Genomic DNA, 23767 nt, shown 5'->3' with positions numbered 1-23767 from the left:
GCAAGGACATGTATAGCATTTTCGCCAGCATATAATAGCATTTTGCCAGCATATAATAGCATTTTGCCTGCATATAATAGCATTTTGCCAGTATATAATAAAGCATTGTTTTCCCAGTATATAATATATAGTTTTATTGCTAGCATACAAAGTACACAGCCAGGCTCAGTTTGAAACTGCAGATATTCAGAGCAAACATAGAAAAACTTAGTGTGCTGCCAGGTTCAAATAATGAGGTGCACATGTATACTTCATGTGTGAAGACTACATTAGAATACATAACTGACTAACATTACTAACCTAACTAAAATACTAAGTGCTCATTTCTAACATGATAATGTAGTCTTCTATGGAAAATGAGGTACAGTACATGTGTTGGGTGCACTGTTTAAAATTAATTTTTACATGAGAAACTGAGCACTAGCTTTTTCTTCAGCTCGTGGAGAACAGAAAATATGCAAGATGCAGGAAGCAAAAACGAAACAGTTACTTTGGATATGAAGATTTCATTTTTATGAAAACGAAGCTGGCACAGAACACATTCTTTTTATTATGATTGGTAGAAATTGTAGGCAGACATGCCCCGTCAATAAAGGGTTGAGTCAAAGTTTTGCTAAGAAAAAGAAATGAAGAGGACAGTTAGTTCATGCTGGGTTCAGGAGACAGACAGACAGGGTTTTCAGAGGGTCGAGCGCTGACTGTGAATTTAATCAGTTGGTGCTCCCCCACCCACAAAAGTATGGAGGAGCTTTGTGCTGACACTGGGACTGCAAAAGACAGCGAGGTTGTGCGGGAATTTCAGATTACTGGCCTTGGTAAGAGATTTGTGCCAAGTGAGGGAAAAGAAAATATGCTGAACGTGTGTGGCTAGGATTTATTGCAGTTCAGAGAGGTTATAAAAATTCCATGTTTATTTCTCTCTCTATGTAAAGTGTGGGAACATAAAATTGTGTCTGTAAAATACATGCTTGTTTTGTTGTTCTCTATAGCTTGCAGGTGATGCTGTAAATATGTGGTAAGATTTTGTGGTTTGTAACTATAATGTAAGACCAAGTGCAGATTAAAAAAAAACGGAGGCTTTCGTGTCATTCATGCATCTGTGAATTATTTACATAAGTGAAGTAAAAAGGGGAGGTTCATATCGGTGCAGTAGTGCATTTACCAATTTACCACTATAACTAAAATAGAAAACAAGAGAAAGTCAGCAATAGACACATACAAAATAGAAAGTTGTGTGCAGTGTGATGAATGTTTCCTTCCTTGCATGCTGATGGGAAGGAGTGCCTAATCTGGCACCTAGGTTACTTGATGTACATAAGCCAGTAACACCAGCCGCAAACTGTAGGCGCTATGAATAAACTCATTGGGTTCTATGAGATTTGCTAAGTCTGGGGCTCTCTATATTCTAATCGAAAGGAAAGGTTTGTTTTTATAATGGGGTTATAGTATTTAAAAAAACATGCTCACCACTATACCACAGGAATAAGATAACTCTGAAAATACCGCAAAGCAAGAGACCACTAAAATTACCACCAATACAAGCTAACAAGGAAGGGTCACTAAAATAGTATGATACCAGGCCCACTCTAAATGTAAGACTAATATACCGCCAAATTACCACTAATATTTTTACAGAAAGAAAATACCACCAAATCCTGAATTTACCCCAATAAGACAAAATCTGCTACAGATACCTGTCACTTAGGAGAAGGGTTTGAGGCTGGATGTGAGAAAAGGTGGTAGTTAGAGGAGAGAAAGATGAGAAGGAAATGAGGTGAGAGAAAATGTCAGGGAGAGAAAAGACTATATGAGAGGAAGCAGAAGGTGATACAATGGGTCTAGGTGCAGAATGGGAGTGAGAATGATGACAAGGGTTCAGATACAGGATGAGGACAGTACATCGGGTAGACAACCCACCGGACACACCATCTCATTCAACTCACAGGCACCAACTGACTGTTTCTCCTGGCTCAATTGAGTGATATGTTCATGAGAATTACTAAATAGTGCAAGCCGGGTGAACACATGCACACATTTATTTTGTTAAACTAGTTATCTTATTCAGGCCGGCCTGGCTGTTTTTTTTTACATTCTCCGGTATACATCTGAGCTACTGATGCCAACTAAAGGAGTGGGGGCTGACACTTTTCTCTGCACCTCCCCCCTACTATGACCAAATGCCATTGTGGATGGTTAGACGGGAACAGAAAAACAGTTGCCAGGAGAGGGGCACCCCATCAGGTAGTGGGACTGCTGCCATGACAGTTCCCTAGAGGATCATTTCAGGCATGTCAAAGGCCAGTGGAATTTGTTATGATGTCAGTGCAGTAGTAATAATAATAATAATAAGAAGAATTTAGTATTTATATAGCGCTACAAACCCTCAGATATCTGAGCATTGCTTATTATTACCCATTATCTGTGGTGCTCATTTATCGAGCTCGGAAGGATGAAAGGCTAAGTTTGGCCCTGCCAGGATTCGAACCTGCACGGATGTCAAAGCGAGTGCTCTACTCGCTGTGCTATCGGACCAAACTCCCTTCCCCCACCCCACTTCTTGGCAACAATATAGGCCTGGGCATGGATCTCGTGCCTCACATCGATTAACTGCCAGGGTGCAAGTGTAAGGAAGGGAAGACGGACACATCTGCCCTGTGGCGCTCCCATACTAAGTGCCATGAAAACACCAGACCATGCTTAATACCGGCATTCCAGTATGAGGGAGAGAGTGGCTCTATCAATTCCTTTGGACTTCGGATGTGGACATATCTGTACTGCTGTCTTGTCTCTCCTAGTCTCATGTGTATTTGGAGCGCCGAGATGCTTGCAAGCTTTGGCACTTTATTAATAAATAAAATGAAGACTGCTTCCACACCAGAGCTGTTGGCCATGGCAGGCCCGGGGACAGCAGTCCTAATGGATCATCCGAAGGACCCGTAGCAGCTTAGAGGAGATTTATGGGCTGCCTAGATTGGATATTAGACCCGCAGGTGGAGAGTACACTGTGCCATGTATAAGAAAACTATCAAAGGAAGCAAGGACTAGAGATTGTCCTTGGCTCTGGCACTACACCGCACCGGGGGCGCAGCGGAAGCAATGGTGTGTTATGATGCATCCCTCACCAAAGCAGGGGTATCACCTCACTTGCGGCCCACTGGTCATGAAAAGTATGGAAGCAGGTGAAAAGGGTGCAACACTAACACCCAGAAAGAAAGTGATTGATGTCCATTAGCTGTCAGGCTTCCCGGTCTGTATTGCACCATGTGACCATAGCAGAAGAAGCGCCCATGCTGGCCAGGCAAGGGGACATAAGAACTACAGGGTGGCACAATCAACACACACGACCTAGCTCCCTGGAATCTCCAATAGTGACGCTTTGCCAAAGGCAGACCCCAGAACAAGGCAGCTGTTAGAGATGTGTAATCATTATGTACATATTTTCATGTGTAATTGCAGTATATCCCATATTGGTTGAATTCACTTCATTACACGAACAGCATTGTAAGATTGTGAAGGAAGGAGGGAGTACCAATATCCTCAACTGGGGGATGGGAGGGTACACAATACTTGGTTGGCTGCCATGGATCCACCAAAGCACATATTAAAAACATAAAAGGGCTGACATTTCACGTGCTGTTGTAAATCATTTTGGGGAAGTGAATAGAGTCCCTGTTAATGGGTTGAGAGCAAGAACCTCTGTGTTGAGAGTTTTTTGTCTTACTGGATTCCTCAGAGTTTATTAGTGCAGACATCTACTGACTTGCCATTTGCCAGGGATGTGAGGTGCTGAGTTACCCTGTCACTTCACAGGTAGCCTAGGAAATTCTGCTCAATCTCTCCTTGGATCGCCAGCTGGTCTCTTCCAAGGGCTTACGGATCTAGCACTCTCCTGTGTAGACTCTCCCTTGCAGTCCGCCCTAACAAACCTACCGTTTCTGCTGGTCAGCGTGTGGGTGGGTGGAGGGTCTGAACCACTCGTATGGTGGTAGTGGCCAGTGACCAACTAGCAGAAATGATGCTATGACTACAGGGATGTAATTTGGGGATCACCAGGGGTCACAACTGTGACCCCTGGAGACCCCTGGGGTTTCCCTTTCTACCCCTGTGGTCTCCCTTGCTACCCCAAAACATTTTCCTTTGTAAAAGACATTTCTTTTTTTTGTTTTTTTAAATGTAAGCTCCTGGGCTGGCTGTGGCCTGCACCATGTGGCTCTGTGTTTCTGGTGTGGCTGGCTTTCTTGTTCAGGCCTCTTAAAATAAAAATAAAAACCAGGTGGTTGCACATGTGTAACACTTTGAGCAGTGACTCTAAATAAGAAAGAACAGGAATAACAAATACTTTGTCTTTCTGAAATTCTACACAATAATTGCTAGACTCATTAAAGGTTTTTTTCAGGCAGGCTTCAGGGGGTGAGTCACTGATTTGGTTTGTTCTTAAACACCTCAACTCAGCTTTTCATCCTTCTGAGGTTGATAAATGAGTATCAACACAGATTGGGTGATATTGTATGTATATTTGTTCTATATAAAGCGCTTAATCGTAAGTGCTTTATAATAACACATCATTACCATTTGGCCTTTGATGTCTGCTTGCATTCACAGTAATTTGATAATATGGGCCTATACTCACTGATATTTATGATACGTATGGTGATCCATTCTTGCATGACATGTATATCACATTATAATGATATTGTAACCATGTTTGTCGTTGTGCACTTCGAAACAATGCTATGTGATGCCCCTTCCCGTTTTGTCAAGGGGTGAAAGGTCATGTTCCATCGCTTCCTGTGATGTCCCTTTGGGGCTGGGTCAAATTACATAACTTCCTGTGACGTCATCAGGGGTCAAGGGTTGTGTGGTGTCACTTCTGCTACCCCAGGCATTTTGGTAAAATTACTTCCCTGTATGACTACACTTGAGGCACTGCTGTGATGGGTAAGGGTGATTAGAGTGCCTTGGGTTGGAAAAGCTTGCACAACCCTCATTGATTGTACAATAATCTACCATTGAAAGGATATTTGAAAGGGAGGGAGCAGTGTGTCTACTGGCTCAAGTGAACCTTACATTTCTAGAGGATACCAAACACCACTTGCACGGTATAACACACACACAGACACACTATTAATGTTATTAGGCACTGTGTTCCATTTAGGACTGCATGGTTGTTGCATTCTTCTGGATGATCTGAGCCGCTGGTACCAGCCATATGTAGTGCATGTGGGAAAATGAGCTAAACAATATGCCGCCTGTGCGCAGCCATTTTGGATATTCACTTGCGAAACGCTATGAAAGTCTACATTTTTGCGAGCTCAGTTAGAAGGCAGACATGATTTCTGCAACAGTTGCAATATTGTAGCATGAAGCAGATGAGCTCCTTATGGAGGATAGTTACTGTATTGTTCACTGAAGGACGAGCCAAGAGGGGAGTCAGGGATGTGCAGGTGCATTGATAAGGAGTGCTGGGAACAAGAGTGTGGGAGACAAGCTGGGTATTTCCACTGTCTGGATTTTTCCTCTCTTGCCTCCCATGCTTACTGTCGGTCCTTCGGCCAGGGACAGTCTGCAACTTATGAGGGGCAGGGATTTGTCCCCATAAGAAGGGAGGTGCAATCCCCACGGGAAGACAGAGAATTGGAAACCCGGATGTTGAATACTTGCAGAGAGGGAGGACACTCAAGACCCCATTAGTTGATGCGTGATCTCTCTGCCTACCTGCCTCAGGACTGGATAGTGTTGTCATGGCCAAAATGAAGCTTTCTCCTACAACTGTACTAATAGTGATGTATACGTATTGTGTTTATGCTTGTCCATGTATTCATGTATAACCAGTTGCTTTTATTTCATAGTAATATGTATACTTGGGATGTGAATAAAAGGCCTGTAAAGAGATAATTATTTTCCAACTAATGGTCTAAGAGTCCAAGAAGTTTTAGTCTGTGTAATAGGGGAAGTGCTGAGGTCACTACACGTGTCTGAAAAACAGAACACCATGGGGGCATATGATAGGCCCTGCAGGTCATCTCTACTATTACCAGATGTCATGGAAGTGCACTTCGGACAGTTCAACAGGAACAGAAAAACAGTGGGAGGGAGAGAAGCCTCTGGTGTCGGGAGGTCCTACCATGCTGGTATCCTATGAGGGCCTTCAGGACTATCAAAGGCTGGCAGACTTTGTGACGGGGCCCATGTAGCAGTCAACTCCCCCTTTTCAGGGAGAAAATAGGCCCAGTGGTTGAAAAGCTTCCTACGCCTCACATAAATCTCTCGTCCTGGATGCAAGCATGGGGAAGGAAAGATGTGGGAAACTGCTGCACTGTGACACTCCTGTCTGAAGTGCGGGGCGTCAAAGGTAAAGGGGAAGCCATATTTCGAAAAGGCACAGACCATGCTTAATGGTAGTGTCCCTGCTTAAGGGAGAGAGTGATGTGGAGGCAGTGGCCCCACTTGGACTGTTGGCCAGGGCAATCCCTGGGAAGACGGGCGGGCAGAACGGCCCAAGGCTCCAAAAAAGCTTATAGGATATGCCTCAGAGTTCACAAGTGTACAAATTGACGTGCCATTTTAAGGGGTTGCGGGAGACTGAGTTACCCTGTTGCTTCACCATTCTCAACCAGGATTGCCAGCTACTCGCTTGGAAGGGCCCAGTGATTTATCCCACTCCTGAGTACACTCTCACTTGTAGGCCAACTTAGCATACCTTTCGATTTCAGCTGGTCTAGGATGCTGTGCAGTGCAAGGTTATTTATGACCCCTAGCATGCTCTCACTGGCCATTCCTCATCTTGCAGAAATGACTCCAGGGTGACATAACTACACAGGTATTATCTCATCATTCCAGGCAGCACCAATGAGAACGGGCAGTCAGTCCATCAGTCCTCACACACAAGATACAATCTCCCACCATGCACACACACACACAGACACAGACACACACTCCATCACACCCAGACCCCACGCACCAACTGACTCTTGCAGAGCATTCAATAAGGGCATTGTTTCCACATGCCACACAGAACCACACAGGCATAACACACATCACGATTCCTACACAGGATACAAGTGATCCACAGCATAATGGGTTGGAGGAAAGGAAGACAAAGTGAGTAGAAAAGAGATGCTTACGAGACAGAGTGCAGAGACACAGAGCTGAAGAAGAGAGACAGGGTGAAAAGGGACTTCCTGGGGTATATAGGTAGGAGGGACAATGGGTGGAGAAAACAAGACAGCATGTTTCCGAGAGAGGTGAGAGGCAGTTCTGGAGGAGAACAGAGAGTCAAGATAGGTAGCAGAGAGGGAGGATACAAAATGAGAACAAGAAAGGATAGAGTCAGAAGCATGGGAGGGAAAGAGAAGAGACACGACGCGGGGGAGGCGTGGGGGGAAGATAGCATGCTGGTGAGAATGATAGGACATAGAATAGGATATAAAAAGAGACAGCATTAAAGGGGCAGAAAGGGGGAAATGCCCAATATGAGGGGGAGATGAGAGACAAAAAGAGAGGACAGACAAGAGTCTTTGCATGGGAATGAGATCGGGGAGACACAAAGGAAGGAAAAAGAACATAGGAAGGAAAAAGAAGACATAACAAGAGGAGGGAGCAGAGGAGCTAGAGAGAACAGAAGAGCAAGAAGAAATACAGGCAGGGAGTGAGATGAATGGGAGCAGGGACTAGAGAGTGGACGACGCTGAAGCAGAAGGGCAAAGAGCGGCCATATGAGAAGCAGAGTAAAGAGACAATGGACATGGGGCAAAAAGAAATTAAATCATAGGGAGACAAATGTGAGACAGAAACAGCGAGAGAGAAGACAGAGTGGATGAAGGGAAGGAGGGAGGAAAGACAGAACAGGGAGGACAGGAAACAGTGTAACGCATGAACATGTGATTAGCTTGCTTGTTGAAATGCTGTCTAACTTCTCAACAACCAACCATATGAACGCATAGCTGTTGCAATAACCATCAGTGCCTAATGCTCACTGACTGCTTTCCGCAAAGCCATGAAAACTAACTTGTTCACCTAACCAACCTCTCATGTTTAAACTTTAATGACTAACATATATGATCTACTATGATGTATGATGTACCCTGTTGTATGATTCTCCTTATCGCTTGACATAGGATCCTGCCTCACTGTAACCCAAGGCACAACCTATACCTGTACCTGTAACTAAGTTCCCTTACAAGTAACAGCGGCACAATGCCCTTTGGCTGCCTGTGCGCTATATAAATGTAATAAATAAATAAATGCTGAGCTATGAACACTGTCCATATCAGAGGTTCAGATTCCACCAGGTGTGCCTCAGCGTTCGATCCGGTCCCTTTAATTTCTCCAAGATACATTATTTACTGTTGAACTAGATCACAGATGTTACCTACTAGGCTTTGAATTGGCAGTAACTGTGATATATTATTAACACGAGGAACTGGCGAAAGAAGATGAAGGGTATGTGTTCAATCTTGCAATCCGAACATTCCTGACTTCTTGGGCTGCTTCTTTAATTAACTCTGCATCGCCACGATGTCATTCAAGTATAGCATGACTTGTGCCTCCCCTGCTGATGTACTAGTGTCTACTCCCCTGCGGGTCGCCTTTGTGGCTCTGCAAAGACTTCCTCGTGCTAACATAAGGGACAGCTGAAAAAGGGCTTCCCTAGCTGATGATTCCTTCTACTAAAGGGAGATGGAAAACGTAATGAACTTTCGCCATATTAGTTTACATGTTTGAAAAAAATGGATCAAATTCCATGACTTTGAGCAGGTAAACCGCTTCTACCCAGACAAATGTGCACTCTGAACGGATATAAAAAGAGACAAAATTAAAGGGCAGAAAGTGGAAACGCCCAAAATGAGGGGGAGATCAGAGACAAAAAGAGAGGACAGACAAGAGTCTTTGCATGGGAATGAGATCGGGGAGACACAAAGGAAGGAAAAAGAACACAGGAAGGAAAAAGAAGACATATCAAAATGAGGGAGCAGAGGAGCTATAGAGAACAGAAGAGCAAGAAAAAATACAGGCTGGGAGTGAGATGAATGGGAGCAGGGACTAGAGAGGGCACGACGCTGAAGCAGAAGGGCAAAGAGCGGCCACATGAGAAGCAGAATAAAGAGACAATGGACATGGGGCGAAAAGAAATTACATAGGGAGACAAATTTGAGACAGAAACAGCGAGAGAGAAGACAGAGTGGATCAAGGGAGGGAGGGAATAAAGACAGAACAGGGAGGACAGGAAACAGTGTAATGCATGAACATGTGAATAGCTGGCTTGTTGAAATGCTGTCTAACCTCTCAACAACCAACCATATGAACGCATAGTTGTTGCAATAGCCATTGGAGCAGGCCAAGAAGTCAGGAATGTTCGGATTGCAAGATTGAGCCCATACCTTTCATCTTCTTTCACCAGTTCCTCGTGTTAATAATATATCACAGTTACTGCCAATTCAAAACCTAGTAGGTAACATCTGTGGCTTTTATCTAGTTCAACAGTAAACAATGTATCTTGGAGAAATTAAAGGGACCGGATCAAACGCTGAGGCACACCTGGTGGAATTTGAACTTCTGACGTGGACAGAGTTCATAGCTCAGCATTAGGCACCGATGGTTATTGCAACAGCTATGCGTTCATGTGGGTGGTTGTTGAGAGGTTAGACAGCATTTCAACAAGCCAGCTAATCACATGTTCATGCAGTACACTGTTTCCTGTCCTCCATGTTCTGTCTTTCCTCCCTCCCTCCCTTCATCCACTCTGTGCTTCATGTCTGTACTTAAACAAGAGCCGCTGGTCATTTTCCCACTTCTTGGGCTCCTAACTGATATGGGTGTTATGACCTCGCTAGCACCCCACAAGACGCATCCCCCAAAACCAACTTGATGATGACTCTCTACAGCCCCACACCCCACTCCTTTTCATCACTGTTACAAATCCTCCACTAGCCATAAATGTTACCTAGTCAATGATAATCTACTGAAAACTACATGTTTTCTTTAAATAAATGCTAATTTGCTGGGCCTACCGCCCTGTAAAGAAGGAGCCAAGTACCCCAACCTCAACCACTTCGTCCCATATTACCTATATATTGGGAACCAGAGTGTGAGACACGTGCGGTACCAGTGAAAATACTGATACCAAAGAGAATCCTGGAGGCAAGGTTCCCATTAAGAAAACCATACCTGCATACGAGACAATATGATGACCATTCAAATGAAATCCCAGAAGAAGCAGGACCAATGAATGAAAGGGAAGAATGATGACAACATCACCACCGCCACATGAAGCAAGCTGACGTATATGGAAGAGATGCAGAGACAAGAGAATGCAGATATTCTATAAGGCATCAAGAAATTATCAAAGATAAGTGACATCTTGGGTTCAATATGAAGAAACTTATGTTACAGAAACAATGAAGATATCAAGTTATTTCACACGTGTACAGATGCAAAGAAACGCAAGCAGACAAAGTATTCTTGAGGCTAGCTTTATAGAGGATAGATTGCGGCATGCACCAACATATACATATATTGAAGTGAGTGAAGAATTGATGTTTCCACTTTGTATTATAGCAGAGATGGACTTAAAAAGATAGGACTCTTTTCCAGTGTGTCGCAGTTAAAAAACAATTGAATTACAGAAGCAGATCTCAGAAAGGCAAGGCTGGACGAGCCCCAAGTAGCCAAGGTCTTATCAGGTTGGGGTGAGCAGACATTGGATACAAATTGTGTTTAAGAACGAAACTCCTGTTCAGAAGACATGGACAAAAACAAGGAAGACGTCAGAGGTCTATTAGAAAATAGTATTTTAAATGCACTAGAGCTTGATTTTGTGGTCTTCAGTCACATGGAAGGATGAAGTTGGACAAACATGACGGTGACACCTACGCATGAGGGCAAAGTGTGCCTTCGCTCCCTGAATTCTCCAGAGCAAAAGAACACTCACAAGGACAAGTTCAAAGCCTTAATTGACAGCAGACCACTGAGGTGATGATAGATGAATATGCTAATTGGTGGCAAGCTATTGTTAAGACTAGCTCACCAGCACCTGGAAGACCAGCCTGCGTGCTGCTAACATAGGTGGAAACATACTGACGGAGGTAAGAGTGCCAACCAAGGTGGGGGGCCACGTGATTTGGGGTTCTATAGTTTGTGTAGCCAATGGGACATTGTGTATTTAGTGACATTTATAGTGACCTGTTTAAGGAGAGAGCTTAGTTGCCCCACCTGATGTTATGAAACCTATCACTTTTCTTCACTCTCTTAGACGAGTATGCATCATATGCTTAGATGTTCCGTAAGAACCTATCACAATAGCCACTAGGTTTTTGTAGTTTGCCATGTAGGATGACGTTAGTAAATACGTAGGTTGACGTCATCAATGACGATTTATTGCTAGAAAAGAATACTTTTATGAAGATACATTGAGAGATCTTATGCTGAGACGTCCATTGATGTCCATTGTACTCCCTGTTTTAGATAATTGATATTAAAATGTTACTTTTTTACCAACCCTGAGTCGTTTTGATTATTGATGTTTAAAGGAATGGTTCGGTCAAAAATTTGTATTGTCCCTACGGGTCGGCCATGTGTTTTTAAGCCTAAATCGCTCGATTTTAGAAAAATGTCCTATGGACCTTACCCGAGTTTTAGTCCATTAAACGCACGCGAAAACAGGCATCAGGGCACTGCCATTTTGTAATAATCCTATCACTTGCCGCATCGCCCTGGCTGACCTGCTTTTGCGGCACTAAATCATATCCCCCGCCCCTGAGCCTGACATTATCAAAACATTCATATTCCCTGCCTCTCTCCGTGACGTTACTGTGCTGCATAGGCAAACGCGCCCAGTCGTCTTCTACGCGACTTCACACAGAACCCGGAAACCAACACAGATCAACTCACAACACAGCGCGCCACAATTCGGAATATGAAACTGTACTTTCAAATCAAACAGCAACACGGTACATTTGCTAAAGGACATTTATTTAACATTAAATGTTTATAGAATATTCAGAAATTGGCATATTAAATCGAAATGTCATTTTTTTTCTTTTCTCTCTATCCGCAAATCCTGTTCCGTTTTATTGTGAGTCGCGCGCTGTTACTTTATGGTACACAGGGTGTTGGTTTTCGTTAAAAGAAGCACTTTGGTTGCACGGTGAACCGCAAGGCTGTTCCATCAACTAGGCAATAGTCCAGCGTAAAGGTTGATATGTTGCTTCTAGCCGCTAGTACCTCGTAAGGGCATATGGGCCCTTGGCGATCGTCCCATAAGATCGTCAAAGTGGTGCAGTTGTTTAGGATAAGCTGCAGCTGGTGGTTGAAAAAACCATCTGCCGGGGTCTGAAACTGGTGGCAGTAGCAGTAGGGTAGGATATACCTGTTTTGAAAACATAAAAATTATAATTAGTCTCGCCAGCCGATCTTTATTACTATTATTCATTTTATTTATTACGGCCGATCTGAAACTATTAGCTTTCAAGGATAGTGGAATGGAATATGTTCGGCTCTAAAATCAATGTGAAAACTAACAAAATAAATTGAGGTTAACAAACAATGAGAAACGACTCATCCATTCATTAATTCTTCATTCCGGTATAAAAGCGTCTAAAGAGTTAATTACATTATATTTGCAATTTTCTTTGTGTCTCTGCGTAATACAGTCTGTAAATCCCACTGTGCTCTTGACAACGATTTTTCGTATACTGAACTAACATGAAACTCGGTCTAGTTTCAGAATTTTCTCCCTTATCGTCTTTTACGTTATTGCACCCCTCCTTCAAATGAAGTCCTTTCGGCATTGTCCCAGTCTCTCAAGGTAAAAAAAAAATAGAACCTTATACTGCCAGTGTGAGTTGTGGGCCTCTTCAGGCCGCCTGCTGAAAATCAAAGCCGCTGACCTTAACTCTAAACGAGCATACATTCTTACTTTGCAACATCCCGTAGTAAAGCCATCTGTGAGAACTTGAATTTTTGAATCCATCTATATGTACTAGGCCTCAATGTGCAAATGTGAACTGGCTTCTCTCCCATCTGCAATAGCTCGCTTGGCGCGTTCTGAGGCCCTCAATTTTGTCCTCGTTGTCCGCGAGCTTTGCAGCCCTAGAAAACCATAACTATGGAGACATTGGGCTTCATTACGAGTCCGGCGGTAACCAAGGCGGTAAAACCGCCTGGTTACCGCCGGACTCGTATTACCATTATGCCTCCGTGATTCCCGGAATTAGCAGGGCATTACAACCCCGGTTTTCCGGGAATCACGGAGGCGGAATGTGTTAATCCCCATTCCCATTGAGTCCTATGGGACTCAATGGGAATGGGGATCATGGAAACACCAGGAGCACCTCGTAATGCTGCTGGTGTTTCCTCGTCCGCCTGCAGGCAGGCGGTGTTAAACCCGCCAGGTCAAACCTGGCAGGAACATCACCTTCCGCCTGCAGGAGTCGGGATCAGGCGGTCCGGAAACAACAGTGGCGGCCGGTTTACCGCCACCGTTATTTCCGGACCGCCTGATTTGTAATGAGGCCCATTGACTTTTTGGGAGAAGGTCAGGGAAAGTATGACGTACCTGAGGAGTTGAGTTAAAAGGAAGATGTATTGTTTGTTTGTTTTGTTATTTGCAATACACAAGCCTTGGGAAACTTAGTTACAGCAACAAAAATATATACATACACATATTGACAAGGTCTGCGATATGAGGTGAATAGAGAGAGAAGTCAAACATGACACCCAGGTTGTTCGCCACCCAGGATGGTGAAGGGAGGGGTTAGGGGTAGCATACTTTGTATGTACACTGTACAATAACAATTATTTACAAAAAGACAATCATATTACAATTATTTAAACCGGGATTTGTACTTCACAACCAGCTCTGCTTTGGGTGGACATGGCACAGTGGCAATGTTTGATGGCAATGCATCAGTGCTCTGCACAGAAACGTTCAAAATTCCATATCTGTGCTTCTCGAGTACAGCAACAATAAGGCTTTTTACAAAGTCGAACTCCATTTCCTCATATACTGGTTTGATGACCCATTACTTACTTCTTTTAGAAAACACCTTAGTGTAGCGAGGCATCCTTTCCCGTAGTCCTAGATTGTTCACGGCAGAGATTCTCGTTATGGGCCAAGACCGCAAGTAAAGTCCTATGTTTCATGCCCTGTATGCTGAAATGCAAGCGCTTTGGCCTGTACTTTAGGCACATATTGTGGAACAATTCCAAACCTCCTGTGTGACAGAATTCTGTCAGTCCCTTCAAATCTCTTGATAGAGTTTTATCGAAAACAATCTTCTCAATGGCTTTGTGTGTCGGTGAAGATGGAATCAACCACTTTTTCTTCCTTGCCTCCTCTGGGGACGAAGGGCGATGTTCACATTGGTGGAAATGTAGGTTTTCTGACCAGCGGTGAACGTTGGTACAGTGGTGCATCAGTGACCGCCATTTTTCAAGTAGTATTTCCACTGACCCTTCACAAGTTTTGGAGCTCCACCAAAGATGGTTGCTGATAGACTGGGACCACTGTGAAATACTTTCCTTTTTTTTTCCCTGCAGTCGAGATTTTCTTACTGATTGATTTAGCAATATTCCATACATCAAATTGATGTTTAATATGTGGGAACTGCTCTCTCATTGTCTTGGCAATTGAAACGTGTCTGTCCGTGGCTATGAGGTCGATGTGCATTCCCCTCGATTGTAGATATTCCACTGATTTTATAAATCCTAGTTTCTCCATGGCCACTGAGGATGCACACTGTGTTGCCTGCACGACCACCGAACTCACAATTTTCTTACTATCCATGTCCTGAAAGTGGTAGGTGGCGTACTTGGCAGAAAATCCAGGGCTGTCGCACTGTCCATCGCCGGCTAGCCTGAATCGTTTCCCTTCGAATGTACTTGCTAGAGACAATTGTTCAATTTTCCAAGCATCACTAATGGCCGGAAACAGATAATCATGTTGGTATTTGTAGTACTGCATTTTAGAAATGAAATGAAGTCCCACAAACTGAAAGAAAGACTCTAACTTTCTAAAACTGGACCCACTAAAAAGTGATGCAGCTGCACACAGTAGATTGCCTGCTGGCAGCTTCCCCAGCTTCGGTTGTGCAGACCATGAGAACGCATGATTTAATCTACAGGTGGCATGTATTTTGACGTTACTGCGTTGTTTTTGACGAGTCACATGAATCAATGGCCTCCGACATACTTTCCCTCTGACGAAATGCCCACATTTCAGCATACTTATAATATCCATCAAACAACTGTCGAATACTATGTATTTGCCCTCTTTCATTAGGCTGTCATCCGGTGTCACGCTTGTTTCGGACTGCATCGTTGAGGACATTTCACCACAACTGAAAGAAATATCGCCGATATCAGGTTCTGATGCGTCATTGAATGCTGCTGCTGGTTCATTCTCTTTCATTTCAACATCTGTTACTTCAACATTGATGGGAGAACACAAAATTGTCGACAGCTTTTTTGGTGGCAATTATTTGGCGGGTGTAGATTGTGTGAATTGATCTGCGACTACTTCCGAGCTATCCTCAATACATTCAGTATCATCTTCTTGTGGTGGTGCAGTCGCACTGTAGCAATGGTCCATTAAAACTTTACTGGATTCTCCAGACACATTCATTTCATGTTCTGGCCATTGGGTATGAGCATCTCTAGTCTCAACACGCGGCGTCTGAATTAATAGTTCCTCCATAGTGTAAATGGTCTGGCAAGCAACATCTCTCATTCGCTTCACTGCATGTGTATGTATAGTTCCTAGACCCACGGGAAACTACAGGACAAATTGGAAAAGGGATGTTCAGTTTAAACACAAGATAAAGTATAGTACAATTGACTGGAAAAAACATAAAATAGTCGCCAGTACAAAGAAATTCTAAAGTTATGAACTGTTTGTAACTAACCTTATTTTTGTTTCTTTTCTTTGTAACTTTCTTGAATCGACCTTCAACATCTGCACGCTGTAGCTCTGATTCGTTTCGCATTTCTTCCCTTCCTCTTGCGCTGCAACGACTATATTTTCTGTATCTGCATAGTCAGCACGGAATGAGGCTCCATCAACTCCCTGAAACATAGTACTTTCATTACTATGTATCACAATATTGATAACATAAAACACACGTGAGGACAAACACACAGGTACATCTCAATAGCTCAACACGAATTAAACATTGTGTAGAACAATCAAACGACAAGTATTCGAGCTCTGATTACCTAGTTCCATGGAACTGTCAGTATCCATACCTCTGGCTCTGCATGGACTGCCATGAATGATTGTATTGGAGAGGAGGCATCAGCAACTCCCTGAAACACAGTACTTGCGTTAGTATGGTTTTCAATATTGTAAACATAACACACACTTGGGGTCGACGGCACAGGTACATATAAAGAGATAACCACAAATGATGCATTGTCTAAAAGAATCAAGGAATATTTAAATATGATCAGATTTAATCAACTTATTTCTCCAATTTCTTTACATCTGCATCATCTAAATGGGATCTTGTGATTGTAGTGGAAGCTCCATCGTCTCCCTGAAACACAGTACTTGCATTAATAGGGAAGAAAGTATAGCAAATGGAATCACGTTATATGATCACGCTCGAAGGAGCTGTCAGTATCCATACCTCGTGCTGCTGAAGAATATCTATGGATGTTGTAAATGTGGTGCGCACTTCCGAAAGCTGTTGCGCCGATTCGTATCCGCATGGACCCGCTTCCACTTCCCCTGGAATTACTTGAATGTCAGGCTCTGCATCAAGTGCGTGGGTTGACGCTTCAACAACTGCCTGAAACATAGTATTTGCATTAGTAAGGATTAGAATACTGAAAACACAAAACACACTTGGGGTCGACCGCACAGGTACATATCAATGGCTAACCACGAATGAAACATGGTGTTGAACAATCAAACAACAAGTGTTCCAGTCCTGATGATCACGGTCGATGGAGCTGTCAGTATCCATACCTCGTGCTGCTGAGAACATCTGGGCTGTTGTCAATGTGGTGGAAGCTTCAGCATCTCCGTGAAAGACAGTACTTGCATTAGTTTGGATAACACTAATTATAACTGAAAACAAACACCAGGGGACGACAACTAAGGTGAATATCAATTGGAAAGCACTAACCAAACAATTGGTAAAATAATCACACGATACATAAAAACTATTACTTGACATGCATAAAACAAGTCTGTAGTGGAATAGCCAAGTATGATTACCTGATATGCGCTAGAAGTGGTTGATAACTGCAGGCACGTCACGGATGTAGAATGTTCTTGCTTCAGAACAAGTGGATAGTCAAGCAGTTGTAAAGGTAAATTATTGTTTGATAATGAAATGCAAATATTAAAAAATTGCCATGTAAACCGACAGAATACTTGAGAATAATGCTGTTGAAAATGCACAATATAGCACAGTTCCCTGTGCCCATAAATAAATTTCCTTTGGGGGTTATACAATCGAAAAATAATGTATTGATAAATGTCATTATTCAAAAAACTATACACTCATATCAATATCGAAAGTATTACAAGGGACACAGCACCTAAAATATCAATTAATCCATTCGGCAACCGACACACTACCGCAAGCCCTAAAGCTAAATCCGGACACTTGACTTACCAGTGGCGGAATGTGTACGAATAGAGTTGGAATAGCTTTTGCGAGCAATTTTTGTGTAATTCGCCGTTTATTCTTCTTTGTTACCCAAGATGTGGCGTACATGTTCGAGGAAAAGTGCTGGCTGCAGATGCGGTATCGATCACCCCTCTTGTCCTCAAAGACTTGCTGGACTCTACTTTCAAGCTCTTCCGGTGGATATCCGCAATGTCTGACCCATTCTCTTATTCGATCAACAGTTTTAGGGAATACATACATTGTAGTGCCTTCAGATTTAGCATGGGTCTTCGAAGGGCAACTGCTAATCGAACAGGCGGGCATTGTTGAAAATTCTGAAAAGTAAATATCAAGATTATTATAAAACCTTGATGAATAACAATGTCATAAAAAAGTAAATGAACCATACCGTGTTCAATGCAAGGTTTGTTTTGGTCACCGGAACTACACCAGTTCATCATGTGCGGCTTAGTATTTGCATAAGTTAGACATTTTTTTAAATGATGTGACTAAACTCTGAACATGTGACTCGTCCCTTGGATGTTCTGTCTTGCACGAGAAGGAAACAGGCTTAGATTATAGACTGGACACCCGAAGGATGCAATTCGATGACAATTGACACAGATGAAAATAAATAGATCTGTTGATAGAATAACAATTGAAACTCAAGTCAATAGCAGTGAGATCAATGACCATAGCACTATTGGATACTGTAATCGCAAATAGATATAAATGTAAAAATGACCGAAATATGACTAGGATACATGGCCTTACCTTGACCAACAAACAGTTGGATTCATCAGGCTGAGCAGTATGTTGCAGGAGAACAGGTAGATGGCCACAGGTAGCACACTGACGAGTTTCCTCGAAGCGGTCACAGATAGCACGATGACGAGCAGATTAGCATAGATCTCAGTGCTTCTCAGGTAAAAGGTTCAGTAGTTGACTTGCAAAGCACAAAGATGTTCTCATGAGACATATCAAGTGGTTTATAAAGTATTAGAAACAGGGCTGTGTTTGTGAATGAATGACGTGTGTATGTTGTGGTATTATGTGGTTTGCAGGGGGGCGGCCTGCCTCAGGGGAGGCCTGTCTGGAGACACGGGGACTGAGGAGGCCATGTGAGCGATGGCCCCTGGGCGTGGGATACCTTTTGAAGTGTGCATGCTGTTTGGCACCTTGGCCGTTTGCGCCCGTGACAGCCCCCCATGCCAACGCTCATCCCCGGGTGCGAACCGCCTTTGATAGAGGGGGGTGGGATGGATGAGCCTGGGGCGTGCAGATAAGGCACAGGAAGACTGCTGAATTGAAACACACTTGTGTGGATTGCAGGGGGGGGCAGCCTGCCTCAGGGGGGGCCTGCCTGGAGACACGGGGTCTGAGGAGGCCATGTGACCAATGGCCCCTGGGCGTGGGATACCTTTTGAAGTGTACATGCTGTTTGGCACCTTGGCCGTTTGCGCCCGTGACAGCCCCCCATGCCAGCGCTCATCCCCGGGTGCGAAACGCCTTTGATAGAGGAGGGTGGGATGGATGGGGGGATGGGCGTGCAGGCAAGTGTGTGGGAGCTTTACTTCTCAGTAGAAACTCGGACCAAGTGCCTCTAGTAGTGGGGTCGCCCCTTGCCCTTATGTGATGTTAACTTTGGTTGACATTCGCGTAGATGGGACCACTGAGCAGGACACGGGGCATCCATTTTTGTACCCCCTTTCCACTCCATCTTGGTGACCAGGCCTCACTGCGCAGAGCACATGGCCCCCACCCTCGTTCCCACTCTGACTGGAAAACTCCAGAGGTATTTGCAACAGCTAATAAATGTAACACATCACTCTTCCTCTGAGATCACTGTCCTGCATGTGAACCAGCCTGAACTAAGCACATAGCTTGTTCATCTCCACAAACGTGTCCTTGCTCACGCACCCTCGCCAGTGGAAACTTACTGCCATTTTGACCCTGTGTCCCTGCAAGGTATTCTCTTCATGTGCCAGACCACTGACCACGCCATGATGCCCACCTAGCAGATCCCCAACTAACATTAGACCCCTACTGCAGTATATTGTTGCCTATCAATAACAAATGCCACATACCGGAGATTCTTGTGAGCACAGACCCACACTTCAAACAGTGTATTATAGTGGTCAAGTCCCTTAACCTAAGGCCTGTATAATCCAATGTTAATTTATAGTATAGATATATGTGTGACTTTTATAGAGACATAACCGACTGAAAGACTTTGAACAAGTGTTATTTAGTGCATGCATTATTGAGAATATATTATGTTAGCTTAGATAGTGACCACCCTGCTTCACAGTGACCTGACCTTCACCCATTCGGAGCACAGATGTCTGACGTCCATCCTTGAATGGAGACACACTTGATTCATTTAAAAAAGCAAAACAACCGTTGTTAAAATATATGTGGTTTTTTATTTTGTATCTTATTTTGATGACACAAAGACTTTACACATTGTACAGGTCAGGTTGCAGCACAGCGAGAGAAAATCCCCTGTACTGACCGCTGTCACTTGGGAAAGTTTCTCTTATGGCACGAACGGCACAGGCGGGTATTACTCTTCGAACGCGGTGTCCAAGCCTCCCGTGAAGCCACCATGTAAAGGAACGATAGGCCACCAGCCTGTACCACCTGTGAAAAGGAATGAAACAAACTGTTTTTAAATGACCAAGATAAGTTTAATAAACGTTTGTTGTCAATGACAATTCTTGTAACTAATGGCATTCTGCTCGGACAAATGCTATCTAGACACTGCACACTATTGAACGACTTTCATGCGTTACAATGATATGCATATGTAATTTTGGATATAGTAGAAGACCATGAAATAGGAGTGGCATGACAAGCAGAGTATACTTACTCGTTACTCGGATTACGAGGATGAACAGTTGCACGAAGTTTGTGCATAAGCATCATCATTATCCTCAATACGGACCGTGTGAGGCAGGCTGCCCTGAAGTCTGGCAGCTCGGTGATGCATTGCGGTCGTGGCTCGCCTTCCGAAATGTAGGCCACGCATCCCGAGTTTTCACAGCAGCATCAGTTCTCGTCCTCGGTTGGCATTAGCTCGCACCGATTGCATGTGCACGAGGGGGAAACACCATCCAGGTGACTAGGTCCAGGCTCTTCAGCTGTTGATTCGTCCTCCCAACTGCCGTCCGAAGACCCATCGTTTTCAAGTGTTTCCCTTTCCAGTAGTTCCTCCTCGGTATACTCGGTCTCATACATGTAGGGCATTATTGTAGCCATTGTGCGTTAAACAAACTAAAATAATTTATAGCGGTGGTACTGGTATCTTTTCTCACGGGCTACAAGCAACGAAGGTAGCTGACCAGAGCACAGAAACGAGCCACAGAATACTCAAAGTAACACAGAGAGAGGAATGGAATCGAAAATCTGCTGTTGTGTGTTGTGAAACGGTCTGTTTATACTTATTGAGGAAAGAGGTGCCCTGCCATTTCCATGGCGACACATCATTAGCTGAAGCGCAGCGAATGTTGACACGAGACGTGCTTTGGCGCTGTGAAATGGGCGGTACGCGTCTGCTGATGACAGGCTCAGGGGCGGGGGATATGATTTAGTGCCGCAAAAGCAGGTCAGCCAGGGCGATGGGGCAAGTGATAGGATTATCACAAAATGGCAGTGCCCTGATGCCTGTTTTCGCGTGCGTTTAATGGATGAAAACTCAGGTAAGGTCCATAGGAAATATTTTGAAAAAACACATGACTGACCCGTAGGGACAATAAAGAATTTTGACCGAACCATTCCTTTAAGTAACTTCTACATCCCCATCCATCACAAGGGTATTGCTACCTCGTCTTAAAGGGCTTGGATCCACCAATTCACTCCCATAACCAGATGTCCATAGCAGGATTGGCAATGTGACCTATTCTTCATCTAGATCAATACATGTATTCAGTAAATCCCATTTTCCAACTTTTAAACCGTTTTTTGTATAAGTGGATTTCATTTTCATTTCACAATCTCTGGTTTATCAAATGTCAAAATGGAACGTGAGTAGTCTGTAGAGCTAGCAACTGTTATGCTAGTGAATGAAAAATTACCCTGTTATCAGAGCTGGAGACTGTCCCATGCACACAAGACATGGAGGTGTATTCCACTTTATTTGGATGGAATACACCTCAAGGGTCCACCGAATCAAGGCTGTAGAATATCCTCCGTACTGCCTTCCTCTATGCATGCTATCAAACTAGGCTTGCTTGAAGGATCTAATCCCACTCCTCCTCTATTATTGTAGGGAAGATTTGCACTTCAACTAATTTCCCCTTTCTTTATATGGTTTGCATTGTGGCTTTGATGGGTTCCAGTCAGTGGATTGTTGGTAGATTATATGTATCTCTTTGAACTCATCAGCAGTACTTTATTTCTGCACAGCTTTATATGAGATGATATCATTCACCTTTCTATTTACTTAAAGGTTACCTTAATTTCCTTAGCATGAGCAAAATAATATCTCAATGAACTCTGATATTCATTTGAGCTCCTAACCCTTTTTGCCCAACTGCTTAGTCATATTATTTGGCTACCTAGCAGTTTTTTTTTTACTTCTTTGTTCTATTGTTCCTTGAGTGGTTGCCGACTTTTCGATGCCGGCCTACACTTCGGCAAATTTTTCTAAACCAATTTGTCCACTTTTTTTAGCGCAAAATGTGGGGGAGACCCCCTACGCCCCTCCTTACAATACCCATCCTCGCCTGCCCCATATATAACTTACCCCAGTTTACCATCTGCATTTTGCGGCAAAAGAAAGTGGAAGAAAATCGGTAAAAAGTGATTCAGCAAAAGTGGGCTAGACCTCCTTGAGTAGTGTCCTTTCTCTACACCCTTGTCATCTTTTACAACCAATGCTCTTGTACCGAGAGGGTTCTGCCTTCTCCCATTGTTTTGCAATCAAACTTCAGGGAAATCGTGAGCTTATCATTGACCATCCTTCTGTTTCTAATCACTGCTATTGGATACTCTGAAACATTGCTGTTCTGGCATTTGGTAACAATTTATTTGACAATTTATCATTCAAAGGAAATTAATGCATGTTTATCTTCTGCCTAAAACATACCCTACATAAGGCTACAAGAATGTAGATTTCCAACCGTGCAACTATCCGCATCACATAGATTAATCCTGCTTTCCTAAATCCATTTTAAACATGCATGTCAGGGGTCAATTTCCATGCCATGAGCGGCATTCTTGATTATTCAACGGCCACTCAGTGGAACAGTGGTGGATCCTGCTTTGTTCCTCGATCGATTGAATTGTGTCAATTTTGTATGTTAGAATGTCCAGAAACTGTCTTTTCTGGATCTTTTTTGGATCTTCCCTCTAGAGATCTTCATACAGGCCTTTGATTATTTTTGAGGGCCTACAAGTAAAGGATGTTTATCCGTATCACCAACTTTGCGCCTCTCCTCTTTGCTATTCTTTCCTAGGCCAGTCCTGGTGGTGAGAAATTGAGGGGAACACCATAATGATTACATATTTATTGATAATTTGTCTGTGTGATCCAGAGCACATGTGTTAATTGTAGTCCCTACGCTGGTTTCAAGACACACGTATGTTACAGAAAAAACGGGATAAAAATGTAAGAACATTATTGAAAAAAGCTGCATTGCAAATAAAGAAAATGACATGACAATGCCCCCTACTGCTGAGATGTATCAATTATTTTTGCCATGTTCAAAACATTTCTCTTTCCTTTACCACATGGGGAGGATAGCTCAGTGGCAATGCGAAAGCAGAACAACACCGGTCCGACTCCCGAGTCCGCACTTAGAAACCTCTTGGGTATTTATAAAAAAAACAATTAAAATGATAATATTAGTATCCAGCATTCTTTTTGTCCGTTGGGAGTGGGTTTTGGTAATGATAAATGTAGCTTGCTGGGAAGAATTGGCATTGTTGATCGATGTCATAACTCAATGCAGTAAGGTTGCAACCTGACATTTCTACTCCTAGCATTTCATACAATTCTATAATGTTATGGCAGGCTGGTGGACTATTCAGAATGTTTCATTTTGCAACAGTTCAGAAGTTCGCACCAGCCACTGCTGTTTTATTTGTGTGTGTCATGTTATGGATCCTTATGATGCTTGTTCACTGGGTCCAAATGTTGCAAGGTTGAG

Source organism: Ambystoma mexicanum, chromosome 5p, assembly GCF_040938575.1.
Source record: "Ambystoma mexicanum isolate Mex_15411 chromosome 5p, UKY_AmexF1_1, whole genome shotgun sequence".
Taxonomy (NCBI): Eukaryota; Metazoa; Chordata; class Amphibia; order Caudata; family Ambystomatidae; genus Ambystoma; species Ambystoma mexicanum.
Note: the sequence above shows the minus strand (reverse complement) of the source record.